At 50.2% G+C, this 12958-nt stretch overlaps 1 protein-coding gene across 2 annotated transcripts in view; it reads right to left on the minus strand.

The window, feature by feature from the left end:
- MBTPS1 (membrane bound transcription factor peptidase, site 1) overlaps positions 1-11619 on the minus strand; it is a 53342-nt gene extending 41723 nt beyond the window's left edge. Inside the window, exon 1 of one of the 2 annotated variants that reach the window (XM_081791569.1) lies at positions 11480-11619. The gene's annotated coding sequence lies outside the window, so the exon portion shown is untranslated. The remainder of the gene's footprint in view (positions 1-11479) is intronic. The other variant, XM_078439093.2, reaches the window with a different exon arrangement.
- Positions 11620-12958: the final 1339 nt, after the last annotated feature.

Here is a 12958-nt window from a genome sequence, read left to right on the forward strand (position 1 = left end):
CTTAAATGACACCTTTCTTCTGCCAAGTCTATGAAGAGAACACAGAAGGGTTTCCAGTCACCGAATTTATTTTACATGAAGCCTCACCTTGAAGAAATCTAAGCTACTAAATAGGTTATAAAACCAGATCACCTCTTTACTGGGAATTGATACGGGAGGACAGCTTGTGAGAGAAAGTGCTGCCAGAGAAAAGTGTCATCAGAGTGTTAAATTTCACGCAGGCACAGATCCCTTCCCAATACGTGAATGGCAGGAGAAATGATCATTCTTCACAACGAAAAATGGAGCAGCAGTAAAACACACACACACACACACACACACACACACACACACACACACACACAGCGATAGCATGCCCAGAAAAATCCCACTGAGTTTTCACTGATCCCACCAGAAACATAAATAATCCAGCAAGGGGAACACAAATCAACGAAATAAGACAGGCCTCACACTGCTACCTCTTTCTAAACACACACACACACACAGACACACACACACACACACACACACACACACTTAGGACCAGGAGTCAGCCCCCTTTAAAGAGAGGTACCAAATTATTAAAATCCATTCCTCAGGCAGAAATCTGGTGTTTTAGAGCAACAAGGACTTTGTGGTTTCTGGAACTATTTGTATGTGCATCTATACACAGGAAAATACTCATAAAGCTAGAGTACCTAAAGAAGTTTGGGAAGTTTGATATTTAGGATTTCACTGCTGTCACAACACACGATCCTGAAAAGCAGGCCTTCTCTGGCCCTGGAGACTATGGCTGAACAGAGCTAGTCAGATGGAAATGAAATTTTAGAAGTTATTTCCATATCAACACGAAGAACAGCAATGTGAATGCCAACCACAAGAACAAAGAAATTAAAACCAAAGACCAGAATGGAAAGACCAAAGGAAATCAACAGGGGACACCAAATAAGCCACAATCCACTTGGGAGTGAGCCCCAATTTTTATTAACACTTGACACTTGCAGTGATGAGATATCACAGAATACAATTACATGAAGCACATACCTCACTTAATTACAGTATTACTGGTCAAAGAAGACAGAGCTCATCGCTGGTACTAAGAGTTCTCAGGTTATATTAAATGAACTTATAGAGGAAAAGATTTAAATGGGTCTCTCATTCAATTAAGGCAAGTTTTTAAAAAAAAAACACAAGAAATCCCTTCACGTCTCCTGCCTCAAGCCAAACAATCTAAGACGTATTTGGACTACACATTACAAATATTAGCAAGCGATACTAGTGAGCAAACCTTAGACCTAACTGTGTCAGAGCCACTTGAATTAAACCTGATCCAAAATAATTCACCCACAGATACAGACAGCGACCTCATGCCATCTAGCCCACATCGAAGAGATGGCTGATGTTCTTGTACAAGTGAGGCAGGCGACTGACTTTAAAAGACAGAGAAATGGGAAGAAAAGGTTAGAGGGGTTTTAAACTTTAAAAACGCCTAAGGTAATAGGCTCTCTCCCAAACAGAAAAATTACACTTTGTAGGTTCTGGAAAATGGGACACCGCAGTGTCCCTAAGCTGTTCTGCCTACGTTTGCTCATGACACCGTACAATTTCGTATCGTGCTCTCCAAGTGTCCGGTGTGGCCCCGCAGGGAGGCCGGAGGTGAACGCCAAGGGCTAAGCAAAGCGCGGGCCGCCACCGCAGGAGCGTGCACGCGCGGGGCCACGACACCGCACCGAGAGTCGTTCTGGGTCCGACGGGAGGCCTCTGCTGATGAGGTGGAGGGCAGCGGGCTCCGGCAGAGCCGGGGCCGGTAGGGCTGGAAGTCACGGAAACGGGAGCGGAGCGGGGCAGCCGGAACAAGCTACTACGTCACAGACCGGGAGCACCCGCAAGCTCCCCGCACGGGAGGGAGGCCCCGCGACACCAACCTGGAGACGCAAGGCCGGCGGGGGGCGGGGGGCGGGCCCCGGGCCCGGAGCAGGCCGTGCAGCAGGCACCGGGAGGAAGGCGTGCGGAGGGAGAACGGAGCCCCGCGGGGCTGCCGGGCGGCTCGGCTCGGCTCAGCGGTCCGAGTCCCACACCGCACACGGCCGGACGGCCGGACGGCCGGGCTCCGAGCGGGCAGCAGGACCAGGGCAGCAAACAAAACCCAACCGAAACCCCGACCTCAGGGCGCTGACCCAGCGCGCGGGCGTGTGTGTGTGTGTGTGTGTGTGAGTGTGCGGGGGGGGGGGGGGGGGGGGGAATACACGAGTAACACATGTGGTATCTAGCCAGTGACATCTACCTCTATTGTGAGAAGAGGAAAAAAGGGTGAAGGGGAACAGGACGGTGGGGATGGGAGCGCCGCGCCAGTCTCGCCAGTCTTGCCAGGCTGGGAAGGGGGCTCTGAGGAAGCTGGGGGCCAGGGGGGCGGAGCCCTGCAGGCAGTGGGGAAGCCAAGTGCAGAAGGCCCGGTTTGTGTGAGGAAAGCCCAGAGGCCAGAGTGGCCAGGGGGGGGGGGGGGGGGGGTGAAGGGGGGAGGGTCAGGATAGGGGGCGGGACAGGTGACCGAAGGGGAGGCAGACAGGGAGGGCCTCGTGGCCGTGGCCGTGGCCGAAGGGAGGGAAGGCAGGATGTGACCAGAGGCTCCGGGCAGGGCAGGAGAGGCGAGGACGTGGAGCAGGTTACAGACGTGGAGGTGGTGAGGCGGTCTGCTGACAACAGATGTGGGGGGCGCACACGAAAGGAGCCAAGGACGAACGGAGACCTTTCGCCCAAACACAGATGGCGTCTGCCCCTGACCGAGACGGAGGACGGGCAGGAAAAGCTGGCGGGGGCACGAGCGGGAACGGAGCTCTGAACTTGCGAAAATTAGGGTGAGCACCAGCAGTGGGGAAGCATGGCTCAGGGCAGAAGGGAAGAGGGAGGTCGAACACCCTAGGGGCGCCTGGTGGGGGGGGGGGGGGGTGCAGGTTAAACGTCCGCCTCCTGATTTCAGCTCAGGTCATGAACTTGCGTTCATGGGTTTGAGCTCCGGACTGGGCTGTGTGCTGACAGCATTGAGTCTGCTCGAGGTTCTCTCTTTGCCCTAACCTGTTCGCTCTCTCTCAAATAAACAAACATTTAAAAATAAATAAAAACAAAAATCCCCCAAAATCTGTGAAAAAGAATTTCCATGATGAAGGGTAGTGAAATGAGAAGAGATTGCTGGCTTAACAATTTAAAGGTCACTGATTCCTTCCACAAAAGGGCCACACTAGTGAACAGCAGCCTGCTCCAGCCTCCAAACCCACCGGTGGCTGGAAGGAAGACACCCTCGAGCAGAAAAATCCCATGGAGATAATGGTAGGGTTGGAAATCATGGCAGGAGACCCCTCCCAGTTTTGTTTGGATATGGCTGACCTGCTTCTATTCTTTGAAGGTTTTTTGTTTATTTATTTTGAGAGAGGTCAAGAGAGTGAGTAGGGGAGGGAAGACAGAATCCCAAGCAGGCTCCACACTGACAGCGCTGGGCCCAAGGTAGGGCTCGAAAGCACCAACCATTGAGATCATGACCTGAGCCGAAACCAAGAGTCGGACACTGAACTGACTGAGCCACCCAGGCACCTCTAATGGCTAGGTGCTAAGAAAACACTCCTTTCAAAGACCGATGGCCCATAAAAATTATGACACTGATACTGAAGTTTATGGTTTCCCAACCCTAGAATAAGAAGGCTTCAAAATATAAGTTTCATTGGAGGAAAACAAAAATGCCACTGGGGGTACAGAGGCTGGTGAACAATGGCATGGGGCATTGGGCCCTTGCCTATTCGTGTTAAAGATACCGGTCCCCAATGACTGCTCCACTAGGCCTTCGAAGGCACAGACTGCACCTTCCTCGTCTAAAACATCTACTCACCTGCGTCTACAATGGATTCCCCCCACCTCCACCCCCCGCCTGTCACTACAGAGCGCAAACCTGGTGAGCATTTTCCCCAAGACAGGCTCACCATCTAGTGGCAAGCAGGTAAGTAGCAGTAAGCACAGAGCATGTAAATACAGACACAGACTATACACACACGAAAAGCAACCTGTGTTTTTAAGTTGATGAGTGTGCAGGAGAAGGGCAGAGAGGGAGAGAGAGAATCCCAAAGCAGGGCTCAAACCCACGAACCGTAAGCTCAGGACCTGAGCCAAAAGCAACAGACACTTTACTGAGCCACCCAGGTGCTCAAGAAGAAACTAACAAGAGTTCTGTCTTTGCTTTTCTCCTTCCCCTTTTGCATAACTGAGTTGAGGGCAAGAAGGTAGGTGCTGGTGGGAGAGCCATGGTGGCCTGGTGTGGGGTGAAGGAGTCTTGAGAGGGCGAGAAAGGTGTGTGGCAGACAGGCAGCTGGGGAGGAGAGTAGGAGCCTGAGAGGGGTGATGGCAGTGAAAGAGAAAACTGATTTGTTCAAATAAATACTTACAGATAACGGGAAGGAAGCAGCTTTCTTACTGCAGAGAAGGAAGTCACAGGTAGGAAAAAGGAAAAAACCTGCAAGATCCACGCAGGATCAGAATGAAGTAGGGAAGTACTGGGGTGAACTCAAGGTTCTCGATATACAGACAGATGTGGAAACAAATACGTACGTGTGTGTACATATATACATACGAACATGCGCGTGTACATTTCCTAGCTCCGCCTACTGCAAGGACACGGAAGCAGTGATAGCCCAACAAGAGGAGCCCATCTAGTGCCCAGAACTGGTTTTCTAAAGGCCATTCTGTGCTACAAGAGACCAGGCTCCTTGGAGACAAGCTAGTTCCAGACTGGGCAGGTGAGTCCAGCCCATCTCGTGCCAGAAAGTGAGAAAGCACTCAAAGAATAATGGGAGTGTGAGGAACACAGAGGCCGGCATGGGACAATCTGCACGTCAAAATAAATAACGAAAATAACAGATCCTAACTCACTGAATAAAACACAAAAGTCCATGATGACATTTATAAATAAATTGAAAGTTGGAGGAACGAGACATTTACATAGTCCCAGAACGCCTGCCGACAAAAATCCTCATTTCCAAAGGGAAAGGGGGTAACTCCACAGAAGACCAGCTTCACCAAGTGAACCAGCGGTGGGACAGATGGAACCACGTCCACACACTGCAAGAGGCTGGCATCGCTTGAGGGGTTCCGGCCAAAGATGCACACCCCGAATCAGTTCAGGAGGAAACATCAGAATCCAAATCAAGGCACACTCTTCAAAATGAACTGGCCTGGAATTTTCAAAATTACCAAGGAGATGAAAGCCAAGGAATGGCGGAGACGCGGCCGCGGATGGAAGGGGACTCGAGAGACATGACCGGTAAGTGAACTCGAGGTTCTCCACTGGGTCCCTCTGCTGTGGAGACATTACTGAACAACTGGCAAACCCGAACGGGGCCCGCCTGAAAGCAGATAGCAGGAGTGTAGCAAGACTAATTTCCTGATTTTGAAGGCTGTGCTCTGATTATGTAAGAAGGACTTTGCTTGCAGGAAATGCCCCATGAAGTATCAAAGGATAATGGGTATCAGGTCTGCAACTCACTTTCAAATAGTTCACAGACAAAAAAAAAAAAAAAAGTTTTGTGCTGTTGTTGGAACCTTTCTAGTAGGTTGAAACTGTTTCCAAAGTATGCAAAAAGAAGAAAAAAAAATTTCATATTTAGCCTCAGCTTCTAGGAATGAATAAGAAGGACGGGAGTATTAACTTTTTAAAAGGGGGAAGGAACTTTAGTCTCTTTTATTACAGTCTGCTGCCCACCGTGTGCATAATCAGACTATATACCACGTCAAACAGACATGCATCAACTGCTATACAGAATGACGTTCTCGCATCCCAACAGATGTGACTGAGCTAATCAAAGTGAAATTCAAACTATTTCTCATTCTAATGAATTGACAGAGGCCCTGAAAAGATTCAGGGTAGATTTGTTAAAACTGGTACCAGTGTTTACATAATTTACATTATAACAACCAAGTAACGTTTTGAAAACCAAAGCACAATTGACGGGGAATATCCTGTTAGTTTCAGGTGTCCATCACAGGGACTTGATATTTTTCCACATCGGAAATGATCCCCATAAGCCTACCTACCATCCGTCACCATATGAAGTTATTCCAAGGCAGGCTGCACCTTTTGCATCCCCCAACGAGTTATAACTTAGTCCCCTTTCCCTATTTCATCTGCCCCCTCCAACCCTTTTCCACTATGGTAACCAACACAGACAAAGAGACAAACATAGTCTGTCTCTATGCGTCTTGCGTGTCTGTAAAAATCAAGTAACATTTTGAGGACATAAATTGAGACACGCAGCATAAAACAGATCATGTTGAAGAATTCAACCCAATAAAATGAGGACTCTCATGTGTCGCTGGTGAATGTAAAAAAACTCCTGTTAACCTCTTAGAACTGTAATTTACCAATATGTATTAAAAGTCTTAAAAAGGGAAGCAAAAACCTTCTCTAACAAACCCACTGACGCAACAAACACTACCACACACCAAGCACTCATCAGGAGGCAGGTGCTACTCTAGGCAATCTGCATTATTAACTCATTTCATCTTAACAACCTGTTACTGACCACCCCCACCCCCACCCCCACCCACAGCTCATCACCCCGCCCGGTGCCACACAGCTGTGACTGGGAAAGCTGGGCTGGGAACTCGTGTGTTGGGCATGAGGCCATACCTGTAAGTGGTAGGTTACCCGGCTTTTCTAAAATCTCCCCTAGAAATTCATTCCATAGAAGTGTGAATCTGAAAGCATACAACGATTTATACCCAAAGATTATAACCGGGAACAATTAAAGACCATCTAAAGGTGCAACAGACTAGCTAATTAATTAACTAACCAATACTATGGAATGCTGTGTAGCAATTTCAGATTATGTTCCTCTGGAAGGCTGGATAATGGTTCCCCAAAGATACCTACATCCTCCTCCCCAGAGCCTGTACATGTTACTTTATACGGCCACAGGGATCTTGCAGGTGTGATTAAACTAAGGCTCTCGAGATGGGGAGACTACCCTGGATTATCCAGGCGGGACAATGTAATCGCAAGAGGGAGGCAGGCCCACGGGGCTACTCCTCCACCAAGTAGCAGATGAGATATTGGAAGCTGAGGCTGAGGTAATCAGGGCACGGCGGCCAGGAGCCAAGGAATGCAGGTGCCCCTGGAAACCCAAAAAGGAAGGAAACAATCTTGCCCAGAGCCTCCAGAAGGAACAAAGCCCCGGTGACGCCCTGATGTCAGCCCAGGGAGACTGATTTTGGACTGCTGACCTCCAGAACCGTGAAAGAAGAAATATGTGTGGTTTTAAACCACTAAGTTTGTAGAAATTTGTTAGAGCGGCCATAGGTCTTGGAAAGATTTCCCAAAGAATATGGGGAAACGTTCGTGCAAATATTAAGTGAAACACTTCATGGACAGGGTGATGATCCAAATCTTGACTTTTAAATAATGTATCTATATGCATAGGAAAAAAAGAATATGAAAAGGTGTCTACCCAGTCGGTTAACAGTGGTTCGTTCTACCCTTCAACGGTATCGTTACAGGGAGCTATTTTCTCAATTCTATTTTTTTACATTTTTACAAAGAGTATGTGTTACGCTTTCATCATGAAACTATCAAACCGTCTAAAGTCAGTTTTATGGAAAAACAAATTTTCTGGCAAGACCGTGGCCTAAAGATTCAAAATAAATTAAAGATTGTGGTTTTCTTTAATAAATTGAAACATTTTATTTATTTTTAAGGACATAATCTCTATGGCCAACCCATGACCCTGAGATCAAGTCACACACTCCATCAAGTGAGCCAGCCAGGAACCCCAAATATTTAGTTTTATTTATACAGACAGCAGAGCTTAAAAGGGACAGATTTCCTAGAAACCGCGTTAAAAAAATCAGCCTGTGTCTACCTCCCAGCTTCAGGCCAAGCTTTTCACTCATTCATTCTGAACAGGCTTATCATGGGCAGTATCACCTACTCACTGGGCCTAGTTAGGGCTGTTACTGGACCCATGGCTTCCTGGACTTACTTTCTATGAATACTTCCCATACAAAGGTATTGCCTAAAAGATGGTATCTGCATAGTGATGGATTTTCCAGAATTATATGCCTGTAACACAAGCGTAATCAAAAAATATTTGACATCAAATACTAAGTGGAAAATTAACAGTTCAAATAACGTATGCTGTATGCCAGGAACAACATTTAAGGAGATTTGCATGAAAAACGAGTCAAAATAGACAAAATGCATTACCCAGGCAAACAACTGGTCTGACCAGCTCTGAGGTTCTTCTACTTTGCATTAGAAAAGAATGTCACCAAGATTACAATCGTGGTTATAAGCTAAAGCATATCTGAAATCATTTCTTTGCAAGTAAGAACGCAATTCAGGAGGGAGGAAAACTACCTACTTGTATCACCCGATGGTCCTCTGATTATGCAGATACACCAGCTTTTTAATGAGCCTTTACTGAAATAACTCTAGAGAAAACTGAACTGTGTTTAGGCCATGAAAGGGTAGCATTCAGTTCAATTAAACCCTGGCTATAAAAGTACCACTTTCGTAACTAATTGCGTACTTGGCTGTGCTGCCATTGTTTGATAGGCTAACATTTAAGCAATGCCAAACCACACTATCTTGAAATAAAGGTGTATTCTTCAGCCTGACTGAACCATTCCTTCTGGCACATTCTGTCCATTAGCACGCTTTGTTAAGGGGAGAAAACAAATAATTCAGCCCGAAGAGTCAACAGCACCAGAGTGAAGAGGCCCAGGTCTACACTGCCCTTTACTGCCTATTCCTTCACAGGTGCTGTGCCCGTCTCCTTACTCTCTTTCCCCTTCGGTCATTCACTATTGGCTTAGCTGCATGAGGCACCTCTGAACTTAGTACTCTCATGTTACTTGAAGCTCATTTCCCTAAGCAAAGACCACCTCAAGATAGTTAACAGATCTCCGCAGCACGTCATTAGGTCACAGGGAAGGGAAACTTGACCTGTCTCCTTTTAGCACCTGTGTTAGGCAAGATGCTGAAAGAGACCAAAGTCCCCGCCACCCACCCAAATACCAAATGCAAAGTCTAGCCTCCCATCTTGTTTTGTTTTGTTTTTAATGTTTATTTATTTTTGAAGGAGAGAGAGACAGAGCATGAGCCAGTAAGGGGCAGGGAGAGAGGGAGACACAGAATCCGAAGCAGGCTCCAGGCTCCCAGCTGTCAGCACAGAGCCCAACGCGGGGCCTCAATTCATGAACCGTGAGATCGTGACCTAAGCCCAAGTCGGATGCTTCACCGACCGAGCCACCCAGGTGCCCCTAGCCTCCCATCCCTAATATTTCAAGTCACCAAGGATTGGAGTTGTCAAATTTTCCCAATAAAATATAAAGTAATATCTCCACTCTCTCCTCGCGCAAAGAGGCAGTCGTGAACCTCCCGCTAAAATCCCCGTTTAGGACGCTAATGGAAACCAGGTGCAGTATACCCAAACTTTCACCCTTCCCAGCTTTCACTACTCTGTGACAATTACAGTGGCTGCCGCACAGAAGAGGCAGTGGGCAGGGCAGAGCGATGGAATCACTCTGGAATCACACAACATGTGAATTTGAAGGGAAGGTTAAAAACTTCTTAGAAGAGCTTCAGCTTGATCCCATGGGGCCCCGGGTGCTTCAAAGGCTCTGCAAGCACCAAATTAGAGTTTCTCGTTTTTCACAGACACAACCAACTCTTGATTATAAGAGACGCGTGGGGAGGGCAGCGGAGAGACCTCATGGGCAGGAGTCCTAGCAAGGCCACTCCCGGACACAAAAGCCACATATAATCCCACCTCCATGTAGGAAATATTCAGGAGACGAGACTAGAGAGACAGAGAGCAGATTAGTGGTTGCCTGGGGCTGGAGTCAGAAATGGGCAGTGGCTGCAAATGGGCACCAGCGATCTTTCTGGGGTGACAGAAATGTTCTAAAAGTGGGCTGTGAGGGTACCTGGGTGGCTCAGTCGGTTAAGCATGTGACTTCGGCTCAGGTCATGATATGGTGCTTCGTGGGTTCATGTGGGGCTCTGTGCTGACAACTCAGAGCCTGGAGCCTGCTTTGGATTCTGCGTCTCCCTCTCTCTCTGCCCCGCCCCCACTGAGAGAGAGAGAGAATGTGTGTGTGTGTGTGTGTGTGTCGAAAATAAACATTAAAAAAAAAAAAAAAATTTTTTTTTTTTAATGTTTATTTATTTTCGAGAGAGAGACAGAGCACGACCCGGGGGGAGGAGCAGAGAGAGAGAGGGAGACACAGAATCCGAAACAGGCTCCAGGCTCTGAGCTGTCAGCACAGAGGCCGACGCGGGGCTCAAACCCACAAACTGTGGGATCATGACCTGAGCCAAAGCCGGACTCTCAACCGACTGGGCCACCCAAGCACCCCATACACTAAAAAAAAATGTTTTAAGTGGGCCGTGGTAATGATTGCACAACTCTGTTTACTGGGGAAAACACTGAATAAGTACCCTTAAAATAGATAAATTCTATGGTATGTAAATTTTGCCTCTAAAAAACTCTGACATAAAGACATTTACATAAAATGTGTGCTGCTCATAAAAAAAGGTGGGAAGAATCCGCTCCTCGTTTTTATACAAATGCAAACTGAGAGCCCGCCGTTGGGAGCGGTGCTTACTAGCACAGCTAAGTAAGACCAGAGGGCCACAGGAAAATAAATCCTAAGGAGTTCAGCGCTGCGATCTCATGCCACTCTATCTCCCTCAGAAGTGTCGTCCAGAACCTAAAGTAAACGTAAATATTTAACCTAATTTGCACAGACACAACGGGCCGAGATTCCCAGAGGCTCTCACCAAAACAAGGGTAAACGTCTTAAGAAAAAAGGTATTGATCATCTAGAACAGTCTCAGGTAGCACCGACAGGACAGGGCAAGGCAAGACTGTAAGATCCCGCAGGTCTGGGAGGCAGGCCGGTCCTGAGAGTAGAACCCAAGAGTCACTCGGGCCCCCCTTGCCCACGAGCTTCCTACAGTCCTGAAAATCGGGGTGTTCGGCGAGGTGTTCAGACTGGGACAGTGCAAAGAAGGGAGGTCGTCGAAAATGGGACAGCGGCGCCCCCTGCGCGAGCCGACCCACGACCGTGGGTGCGCTGGGAGGCCGAGGGAGGCCGGGCACACGGTTTCAGGCCGTCGAAGTTTGTTTCACAGAAAGAAAACTGGGGGGAGGGGGGGTGGCGAGCAAGCCAGCACCGCGCTTGAGCCCGCAGAGGGGACCGAGCAGGGCCACCAGCCGCAGCCCGCCGAGCACGCACGCGCTGTCCCGGGTGCGGGAAAACGCCCGCGCCCCTCGTCGCCCCGTCCGTCCGCCCGCGCCCCCCGCCCCGCGCCCCTCCCGGCGGGTCCAGGCGCGCAGCGAGGCCCCGGCCCCGGCCGCCGCCGGCGCAGACCCCCGCCCTCGAGGCCTCGGGCGCGCGGGAGGCCGCGCAAGTCGGGGAGGGGGCGTCGCTCCGGGCAGCTGGCCGCCTCCTAACCTACCTCCGACCGCCTCAAGCTCGGGTCCCGCAGGCCCGGGATAACGGCGCCTCCGCAGCGAACACGCCTCGCGTCTCCATTCGGGGCTGTTTACTCCCAACTCTCGCGAGACGGCGCGACCGGGGCGGGGAGAGCGACGCCTGGGAGCGCCAGCCCCACCGGCTGTGCGTCCCCTGCGTGCCCCGCGCGGGCCTGCGTGCGCGCTCTGGAAGCCGGGGGCCGCCGGGGGCCGCCGGGCCCGGGTCGGGAGGACGGACGCGGGTCTCGCGACACTTGCGGCCCGGGACGGGGCGGAAGGCGGGGGGCGTGGCCAGACTGCGAGAACCCGGCCGTGGCCGGGGAAGCGGACTCTCGGGGTGGCTACTTGTGGGCCCTTGGGCCTTGGGGCCCGAAAGCGGCATCGCGGAGCCGGGGACCAGGGAGGATGACCCTGGCGGAACGGCTGGCACTTGGCGCAAACGCCTGCGAGCTCCTACCCCTTCACCCTCCTCGCGGGGACTGACGGGGGCCGGAGCCGGAGCCAGGCTCGGGCGCCACCCCCAGGCACGCACTCTGCAAGCCTCCTTCGGTTTGCCCGACGCGACGGGCCCGGGGAGGCGGCCCGCCGGTGGCTCGGGGATCAACCCCCTGACGTGCGAAATCCCTGTCCCAACCCCGCCTGCCCGCTCCGGACTCCGCTCCTCGCCCCACTTCGCGGGGACCGCTTGACGCCCAGTGGTTTTCCTTGTTGGAAGAAACAGGATCAGTGCGCTAAACTCGGAAACGTTGGCCTCCCCGGAGATGCCCGCGTGGTTTAGATACTAGGATCACGAGCTGTCTTAGGCCTGCATGTTGGCTCTGGGTACAAGTGGGGAACTAAAAGCACGTTTTAGGTAACGCTTCTGTAAAAAATGATGTGCTATAATCAGATAAACCGTTTATATCTTAGAACTTCCCCCAGCACCATGATAATGCTGAATGGCACCAACGTGACAAGAAAGCACAGCACTTCATAGTCCCTTTATCATTATTTAACCAAGCTGATTTAATACACTAGATTAATACACCATCACCAACTAGCCTTGGGATCTTGGGCAAGTTGTACCTCAGCCCTTTGTACCCCACCTTCCTTGCCCCAGAGAGGTATTTACACCTACCTTCCAGGATGAAGGTTAAAGGAAACACACAGGGCTGGACACACCCATGTTCAATAAACAATGATGACTGTCGCTAGACCCGCCCACACCTGATGAAGTTCTTCTCCCCATTCTGAGATTGCATCAATGTTAGCAACTTACAGAGAATTCTCGACTCTTGCATTCATAAATCCTCAAAGTGAAGCACTCCCATGCTGCCACCATGTAACGGTGGCACTTGATCTTAAACTTAAATGTGGGTGTGCCTGGTTCTTGATTTTGGATCAGGTCATGACCTCATGACCAGGAGATCCAGCCCGGCATCAGGCTCAGCACCAAGTGTGGGGCCTGCTTGGGATTCTCTCTC

Source organism: Panthera onca, chromosome E2 (genome assembly GCF_046562875.1).
Source record: "Panthera onca isolate mPanOnc1 chromosome E2, mPanOnc1 haplotype 2, whole genome shotgun sequence".
Taxonomy (NCBI): Eukaryota; Metazoa; Chordata; class Mammalia; order Carnivora; family Felidae; genus Panthera; species Panthera onca.